Source organism: Macrobrachium nipponense, chromosome 18, assembly GCF_015104395.2.
Source record: "Macrobrachium nipponense isolate FS-2020 chromosome 18, ASM1510439v2, whole genome shotgun sequence".
NCBI lineage: Eukaryota > Metazoa > Arthropoda > Malacostraca > Decapoda > Palaemonidae > Macrobrachium > Macrobrachium nipponense.
Genome location: NC_087211.1, coordinates 85,493,168 through 85,503,167, shown reverse-complemented (window position 1 = coordinate 85,503,167; position 10,000 = coordinate 85,493,168). Strand labels below are relative to the sequence as shown.

Here is a 10,000-nt window from a genome sequence, read left to right as displayed (position 1 = left end):
CTAAAACACACACCTACACACACACACACACACACACATATATATATATATATATATATTATATTATATATATATAGGGAATATATATATTTATATATATAATTATATATATAATCTCCTTAAACGGGGTCAAAGGGGTTTGACCTGAGATGCGCAGTGAAAAGGGGTTCCAGTTCATCCGGGCCGTGAGGTTAAAAGTGGTCAATTGTTCTGATAAGTAATATTTCTACAGTCGGTTTACTTTAAGAGTCAAATTGCAGGTGGTTCGTGAATTGCCGAAATAGGTTAAAAGAGGGCGGTTACCTGCCCAAGAAGCCTTAATAAGGGTCAGTTACATGCCCATGAAGCCTTAATAAGGAGTCAGTTACATGCCCATGAAGCCTTAATAAGGAGTCAGTTACATGCCCATGAAGCCTTAATAAGGAGTCAGTTACATGCCCATGAAGCCTTAATAAGAGGTCAGTTACATGCCCATGAAGACTTAATAAGGGTCAGTTACATGCCCATGAAGCTTTAATAAGGAGTCAGTTACATGCCCATGAAGCCTTAATAAGGAGTCAGTTACATGCCCATGAAGCCTTAATAAGGAGTCAGTTACATGCCCATGAAGCCTTAATAAGGAGTCAGTTACATGCCCATGAAGCCTTAATAAGGGAGTCAGTTACATGCCCAAGAAGCCTTAATAAGGGGTCAGTTACATGCCCATGAAGCCTTAATAAGGGTCAGTTACATGCCCATGAAGCCTTAATAAGGAGTCAGTTACATGCCCATGAAGCCTTAATAAGGGGTCAGTTACATGCCATGAAGCCTAATAAGGGTCAGTTACATGCCATGAAGCTTTAATAAGGAGTCAGTTACATGCCCATGAAGCCTTATAAGGAGTCAGTTTACATGCCCATGAAGCCTTAATAAGGAGTCAGTTACATGCCCATGAAGCCTTAATAAGGAGTCAGTTACATGCCCATGAAGCCTTAATAAGGAGTCAGTTACATGCCCATGAAGCCTTAATAAGGGGTCAGTTACATGCCCATGAAGCCTTAATAAGGGGTCAGTTACATGCCCATGAAGCCTTAATAAGGGGTCAGTTACATGCCCATGAAGCCTTAATAAGGAGTCAGTTACATGCCCATGAAGCCTTAATAAGGAGGTCAGTTACATGCCCATGAAGCCTTAATAAGGAGTCAGTTACATGCCCATGAAGCCTTAATAAGGAGTCAGATAACGGAGAAGTTAGACAGCTGGTGATCAGTTGTTCCGACGATTAAGATTAAAAGATGAAAAGGCCTAAATGGGAATAAGAATGAAGGAGGTCGATTTAGACCGAATGAAAACATTACAAGTGGCTTGGTCTATCTGAGGAGAAGGTTTAAAAAGTCAGTGGAACTCTGTATTGATATTGAAAAGATAAAACACGTCGGTTTATACGCGAGCGGTTTATCAGATCTGCTACGATGAGAAGGTCAGCAACGCCAACTGCGCCTACACTTATCGCCAGACGTGTGCATACACGAAGAATGCACGCGCGCGATCGCGCGCTCTTATGCATGCATTCGAAGCACATGCATATTCACGGCGCCAAAGGACCAGACGCAATTCGGCAGTCAAGTAAATTCGATTAAAAACGGTATGACAGCGGATCCGGAACTTGGGTACGCACTAAATGCTATTATGCCAGGACACATTTGCAGCCGCGTCACACACACACGCAGGGATTTCGCCGATATGAAATGGCAATAATTAAAACTTTGAATGACAGTTTGTAATTCGGGTAATGACCGCGAGGACTCCCCCAAGACTGATTGGCGGCCCGGAGAGAGATCGTAAGGAAACAAAAGCGAGTTTGTTACGCGTCGTTTTGACTTTCAGTTCTTGGACGCATTTCAGAATGAGATTTTAGGGTGTTCTTAAAGCAAGGCCCGCTAAAACTTACAGGCTCCCGCTTTAAAGGGATCTGGAATAGGATTTTTTTTTTTCTTTTTTTATGGTGTTTTATTTCCTTCACAGCACCAAAATTAGGCTAACGGAGATCTGCAGAACAAGGAATTTACCTTAAGATTTAGAGTAACCCATAAAGCAAAACTGAATAAATATTAATTTGTAGACAAATAGCTAACGATTATTAAGATGATGACTATATATTTCAAGGTATGAACTGTTAACAGAGACGAAAATGGCCGTCCTACCTTCTTTGACACATAAAATACCAACTTCCCCTCTGCAGTACACATTAATCCCCAAACATTCTAAGAGAAGCTCTCTCTTTAAGGCAATTGAATAATTCCTCAAACAATTTAATAACGTAAAAACAAAACAAAAAAGCCTGCAAAGGATTCAAAGCATATACCAGAAAACCCCCAAAAAAGTTGCTGAATATTTTCAATGTCATTTTTATCACTTCGCGTCTCGAGCGTCTATCATATTTTCTAAGTCGCATTCTTAATTTTTTCTACGCATCAGATATAAGAACACGTCCATATCCTGCCACTTCCCGTGCGTGAGCTAAATCCCAACTCGATTGCACCTATATTGAAACGCCTCTTGGCACCGATCCCAGGCGTCAGTCTCTTCTCAACGTCGTGCTGTGAATGAACAGACAGACATTTCTATTTCTTAGCTCTAAGGAGACCAGTTCGAAGTATAGTAGGTACTGGGTGCAGGTGGTCATCGTCAGCCGATGCAACAAATGTTAAAATTCGGCTTCTATTCTAATGTAATTTGTAATCGTATTATTATTACTACTATTACTTTAAAGAAATTCGATCATAAGGCAGCAAGGAGATGGCACTGCATAGAGCACTTTCTTGAAAAGTCACCATTACATACATCTGAAAGAAATAAGATCACAGCATCATTTTTCCAGTTACTACAAGGACCACACATACGCGCAAACGATATCATACATACTATATATATATATATATATATATATATATATATCTATATATATATATATATATATATATACATATATAATATATGTATATATATATATATATGTGTGTGTGTGTGTGTGTATGTGTTACATGTGTTGTGTGTATCTGTGCTTTTACGAAACAGACACAAGCACCTTCTTAACTGTTTTATGGAACTGTAACGTTTAAAACGTATATAAGAATCAAACGCAACAAGTGATAACAATAATAAATCGAAATTAACTCCAATTAAAAATGCCCACCATAAACAAAAACACAGACGATGAAAAAATAATAAGGGGCCAACAATTACCCAGGGCGCTGCAAACGTGCCCAGCTTGGATAACAGGCAGCTAGCTGGTAGGTAGTACTACACCAGATCAAGACAACCAACCACCCTGACCGCATTCCATTAAGTTGGTTAAAAAGCAAGAAACGCAAAACACAGGAACAATGGGGAGCCATATCCTGCATGATTGGTTACGAATGCACGCCTTAGAGAGGAAGGACCCTTTTCTACCTTTCGAACAATGAAGCGTACGGGGGCTGATGAAGTAGTTACTCAAATGTATATATGACAGTTAAATATATTCATGGTGCAAGGATTTTAAGACAAAACAAAACAATTAACAGGCCCGGTTTAAGTTCTTTATTTAATGGGTTTTCTTCTCTGAAAGACACCAAACGGAAAATGTCTGGCATTTTATACAAGATTTACAAAATTACTTTAAAATGCTGTATGATCATAGCCTTTTCCCTGTATACATACACACAATTATATATATATATATATATATATATATATATATATATATATAGATATATATATACTAATACATTTAGAGAGAGAGAGAGAGATGAGAGAGAGATTTAGGCAGGGGACGAGAGAGAGAGATGAGGACGAGAGAGACGAGAGAGAGAGAGAGAGGAGAGAGAGTTCCCTCTTTTGCAGGGCATATGATACTTTATACATATAAAGCAAGGAGAGAGAGAGACCTTACAGACCTTACAGACCTTACAGTTCGTTCGGGTTGCCCCAGGTCCCTCAGTGTGAGGCGCCTCTAATGTCTACCAGAGTTTTTGCTAGTACATCTTCCGGTTATATTTTGCATCTTCCAATCTTGGATGGTCTGGGATGCAGTTTAGATATTTGTCGAGCTTATTCTTAAACACATCTACGCTCACTCCTGATATATTCCTCAGATGAGCTGGCAACGCATTGAATTGACGCTGCATTATCGATGCTGGTGCGTAGTGGATTAATGTTCTGTGTGCTTTCCTTATTTTTCCTGGTATAGTTTGGGCACTATTAATCTACCTCTGCTTGCTCTTTCTGATATTTTTTGAGTTCCATGATATTTTCTGTTATTCCGTTCCTATCTGTTTCCATGCCTGAATTATCATGTAGCGTTCTACTTCTCCTTTCTAGACTATATAATTTTAAGGATTGTAGTCTTTCCCAGTAGTCTAGGTCCTTAACTTCTTCTATTCTAGCTGTAAAGGGACCTTTGTACACTCTCTATTTTGTGCAATATCCTTTTGATAGTGTGGGTACCATATCATATTGCAATATTCAAGTGGACTACGAACATATGTTTTATAAAGCATAATCATGTGTCAGCTTTTCTTGTTTTGAAGTGCCGTAACAACATTCCCATTTTTGCTTTACATTTGCCAACAGAATGGCTATTTGATCATTGCATAACATGTTCCTATTCTCATCACATCAAGGTCTTTAACTGCTCCTTATTTGTGATTGTCTCATTATTAGGTCCCCTATATGCATATAGCTTTCCTTCTCTGTCTCCATAATTTATTGATTCAAATTTATCAGAGTTAAATACCCCCATCCTATTACTCTGCCCAATCATATACTTTGTTAAGGTTCTTTGTTTAGTAGCGTTCCTATCTTCATCACAAGATAATTTCCTCTACTTATTCTTGTGTCATCAGCGAAACTACTCACTACCGAATCCTTAACATTACTGTCTATGTCTTCAATCATAATAACAAACAATATTGCAGCTAGCACCGTACCTTGTGGCACACCGGATATTACCTTGGTTTCATCCGATTTCTCATCGTTTGCAATAACTATCTGTTTCTGTTGTGTAAAAATTCTTTTAACATAAACCTCCTACTTTATCTACGATATTGTGTTTTCTAATTTTCTTTGCTAATATATTATGGTCTACTTTGTCAAAAGCTTTTGCAAAGTCTAGATAAACCACATCAGTTTCATTTCCGCTTTTCATATTTTTGAATATGTTTCTCACGGTGGACTAACAGTTGGGTTTGTGTACTTTTCGGGTAGGGTACGAAACCGTGTTGTCCTATATTAAACAAATTATTTTTTATTAAATGTTTCATAATCTTTTTCTTCATTACCCTTTCATACACTTTCATAATATGTGATGTAGACTCACAGGCCTATAATTACTTACCTCTAGTCTTGATCCCACTTTTGAAAGTAGGGGTGATATATGCTAATTTGTGCTCATCATAAATCTTGCCTGTATCTACACTTTGTCTTATAATATTGCAAGTGGCTTTGCGATAGAATGAACTACTTTCTTTAACAAAATAGCAGGGACTCCATCCGGGGCCCTGCAGCAGCTCCATTTTAATTTCATTAATTGCCTGCACAATATCAGCTTCATTAATTTCTATGTCAGCTAAATATTCACTATTTTCATCCCTTACTTCTATATCATTATCTTCATTATCTATTCTAGGGGTGAATTCTCTCTTATAACGTTCTGCCAGTATGTTGCAAATTTCCTTTTTTCATTCGTTAATCTCCCTTCAATTCTCAGAGGGCCTATTTCTATTCTTCTTTTATTCATCTTCTTCGCATATGAGTATAATAGTTTGGGTTTTGCTTGATATTTAATAGGGTTTTTTTTCTTCCAAGTCCCGTTTTTTCATTTTCTTTTGATTGTATAATCTTTTGTTCTGCATTTTCTATCTTACTTTTTTAGTTCTATAACTTTCCATGCATTTTTTTCTTTGCAAGACCTTTTTTCCACTTTCTGATTTTCTGGAACAAAGATCCTTCTGTCTCTGGTATGCATGAATGATTGTACTTTTCTTCTTCGGTATATATTTATCCACTATTTTCTCCAATATTTTTATATAATATCTCCGTATTTACCCTTATGTCATCACTTACGAAAATGTTATCCAATCTTTGTTTAATTCTTCATTAATTCTGACCATTTTATTTTTTATATTTTTACTGTAGAAGTTGTATTTTCCTATATCCTTCCCACTTTTTCATTTCTTGCTTATCTCTATTTTCACTTGCTTTGGAATGAACTGTTAATTCTATGACATTATGATCTGAAATACTCGCATTATAAACTATTTATTTCTTTAACATAATTCATCTCGTTCACAAATACTAGGTCTAAAGTATTTTCCTTTCTTGTTGGCAGGTGATTTTATTTGTTGAATGTTGTATTCTAGTAGCATATCTAATAGCTTTTCAAATTGCCTCTTATCTTCTGCATTTACTATTACTCTCTTTTTTATTCTATCTTCCTTTTTTATCTTCTCTTTTTTAATATGTATAAGTACAACCACAGTCTCCTATTCGTTCTTCCATTCTACGAAAGGAAAGTGAAGTCACCAGATAGGAGGAATAGTCCAGTCCTTGTGATTCTACATATATCATCCAATTTTTCAATTATTAAGTCAAACTCTTTAGTATTAGGAGGTCTATATATTTACTATGTTCATCAATTTTTTCAGATTCAAATTCTACCGCTATTAGTTCACATTCTGTGTTACTATATTTCATCATATTTTTCCTTGTTTTTGGTTTTTTGTCTTTCCCATATATTGCGGTTCCCCCTTGATTCCTATTTTTTTGCTATACTGATCTATAAGTTTGGAAAACCCTTTTATTTGATCATCATTCCCAGTCTCTTGGGAATACCAGGTTTCACTTATATTCATTATATCTATTTTCTTTTCATTTTGGGTTAGTTCTTCTAAGTACTCTATTTTCTTTTTGAGTTACTCGTACTAAACCCTGCGCATTCATCACTATGATGGTTTGCGTGTTTTCTCCTTCATTTAATATTGGTAGTAATAAGGATTTTCCATGTCTTCTGTTCTGGTATGTTGTTCTTTTTTTCATTTCCAGAAATCCTGACATTAAAAAATCCAACTTTTCATAATATTTGATCTTCCTTCATCATAATTATTCATTTTGTGTCTGAATCTGCAATTTTCTCCGTTTCTGCAATATCCTCTTGCATAATAAATACAGTTATTATCTCTTGAGTAGAATTTTCGGAGCTGATGCTTTGAAATTTTTTGCTGACAACCTCTGCATATCTCATTGGTGGTTTGCTTTTCTCTTTTACCTGATATTCTTGATTTCTCTCTTTATTTGTTTTTCTTTCTTATTTGTTGGATTTTATTACTTGGTTGGTTATTTATTTGATTATGATTCATGGCTACAGGGTGCATATATTTGCATTTTTTGTCGAACTTACATCCTTTTTCCTTCTTTTATGTTTTTACATATTTTTGGATGCAGATCTCTGCAATCATCCCCATAGCCATCTAAGTAGCACATTTACCATATATTTCATAGTTTTTGACATACCTTTAGGATGTTTGTAGTAACATCTTTCTCCAAATCTGCAATTCCCTCTTTTCAAAAGGTTGCAAGATTTTGTCTTTCTTGTCTATTTTTTCCTCTTTCCCCGTCATTGTGTAGATCTGGGTAGAGCCTCTTCGGGATTTGCTTTTCTGTTGTCATATCGTAATTTATTTCTTCGTAGGTATGCTGCTTTATTGCCTCATATGTAGTATCAATGAGTATCTCTGCATCCATACTTTTATCTTGTCTTTGTTTTTCCTTATTTTTTTCTGTCATTTCATTTTTGTTTATTCTCTCTTCCGTTTTCCTCTTCTTCTTTTTCTTCTTCTTCTTCTCTTCTTCTTCTCCTCAACTATTTGTACATTCAATCTTGATTTAATAACATTGTCTATCCAGATAGACATGTTGAACAAAAAATTCTTGTATCTTTTCTCAAATCTTGTATTACCTCAGCACACTGTGGATGGGTCGGAATGTTGCATGCAGCACATTTTCTGATTAGGTTTTGTGGATTGACTATGCTATACCAAACCTTACACAGTTTGCATGCTTTTTGGCATTCTTTTTCCTAATGCATCAATTGATATTCACAAGATTCTTATTCTTATTCATTTGTCGGAATATGTTGGTTTATGTATATTTTCTTTATGAGTCTCTTGACCACTTGGATTTTATTTGGAACTTCTTCAATTATTTTCAAGATGTTTTCATTAGATTTGTTCCAGTTTGAAGGATTATATCCTTCTAATATATCTATGAATGCTTTTTGTATCTTTTTTTTTGGTTAGGACTGTTGCTGATTTCATAGATGAGAAATGCCAGTTCCCTTCCTGCTACCTCATCGTATTGCGAATCCGCCAAGCAAGCTAAATTAGAGAGAGAGAGAGAGAGAGAGAGAGAGAGAGAGAGAGAGAATCTCCCCTGGACAGGTGTCTCCGAATCCGGGAGAGTAGCCCATCACTCTACGTCGCCTGGAATCGCATCCATCCGATCGCGTTCAATTCGTCTTCTGTCATCCGCGGAAACATCTCCTGATTCCCCTAATTTCTCTCTAATAAGTCATCCCTAAGTGGCGATACATCTTTTCCCAGATCCTACTGCCTGCCCTACATCTAATGGAAGGGTTATGGAAATTTCTATGGGAACGAGGATATATACAGTCGTCCCATCTTCACGTTGGCGTGACTTGAGGAAGACGAATGGCGAGAATATATTTTGCATATGATTCACGAGGAGAGACGTGAATATTATTTTGCAGAGTGAGGTGTGGTCGTTCTATCTTCAACCACCGTGACGTGAAGAAGATTAATGGAAGATGTACTCTGGATAGGTAACTGTGTTAAGATATACACAAATACCTTTTTTCTCTCGTGCATTTTCCTAATGGAGTCAATGGCATTACTTCCATATTATATTTCTATCTAGACTTTGAATCAATCTATGGTTCTTTTTCTCGTCAGGAAAGCTTCTGCGGTATATGGGAAAAATTATGGACGTTTCTTTCCATTTACTGACTAGACTTCTTCAGGAATGGATTATAAATTGACATAAAAAAATACACTTTTTTATAAATGGCTAACAAAGGAAAAACTATCAGCACCACAATTTCACCATAGTACACACACGACCATGTCAACATTTATCACAGATGTTTACGATTATTTATGACTTGATAACGTCGTGGATATTAATCAAACGGCTGTCTCTTATTATACGTTTTTTTTTTTTTTTATAAAACACTTCTTTTTTTTTCTTCGAAGGAAGATCAGGTGATGACATTTGTTTGTTTTACATTTCTACGTGTCTACGCCAATCTGCACACAGATCATTAACAAAATTGAATCTACGGAAACTAACAATCGCTGTAAAGTTTTTTTTTCTTGTCAATGCATACATCCTGTTTACTTGTTTTCCAGTCTGTGTTTGAGTAAAACTGCATCGATATAATGTGCCAAGTAATCAGATTCAGGAAATAAATAACCCTGAATATTCCAATATTTGCAGTGACTATGTATATATGTCTCTTTGTGTTTGCTTCCATACCTGCCTGTGATTGTGTATAAAAACATAAAAATGTGTACAACCAACTGAACTTTGTCTTTGTCATTTAATCAACTGAACGCATACGTCCATACAGCGGGATGATTTTTTTTTTTTTTTTTTTTTTTTTTTTTTTTTTTTTTTTTTTAATATTGTCTCGCGTGTAAGACAAAGTGCAGGAAAATGTCGGTAGCTGAACAAAAATTTACGCTTACGTTTTTGTTTAAGAACAATGATGATTACAAAAAGGATACAAAAAATAAAATTTCTCTTAGTATCTACATGTATACCTACTAGTGTGCATTGATTTTTTTTTTTTTTTACTCAGCGCTAATATGGCAACATTAACTGTAATTATTTATCCGTTTACCTGTTGTAACTTTGCTTGCCTATACTACAGTTCATGAAATAATGGAAATATTAAGGAAATACA

General features: G+C 35.8%; 1 protein-coding gene across 1 annotated transcript in view; it reads left to right on the top strand.

Annotated features, from left to right (window-relative positions):
• The window catches only part of LOC135196698 (serine-repeat antigen protein 5-like), a 98,678-nt gene that overhangs the window by 63,018 nt on the left and 25,660 nt on the right, over nucleotides 1–10,000 (top strand). The gene's annotated exons all lie outside the window — the stretch shown is intronic.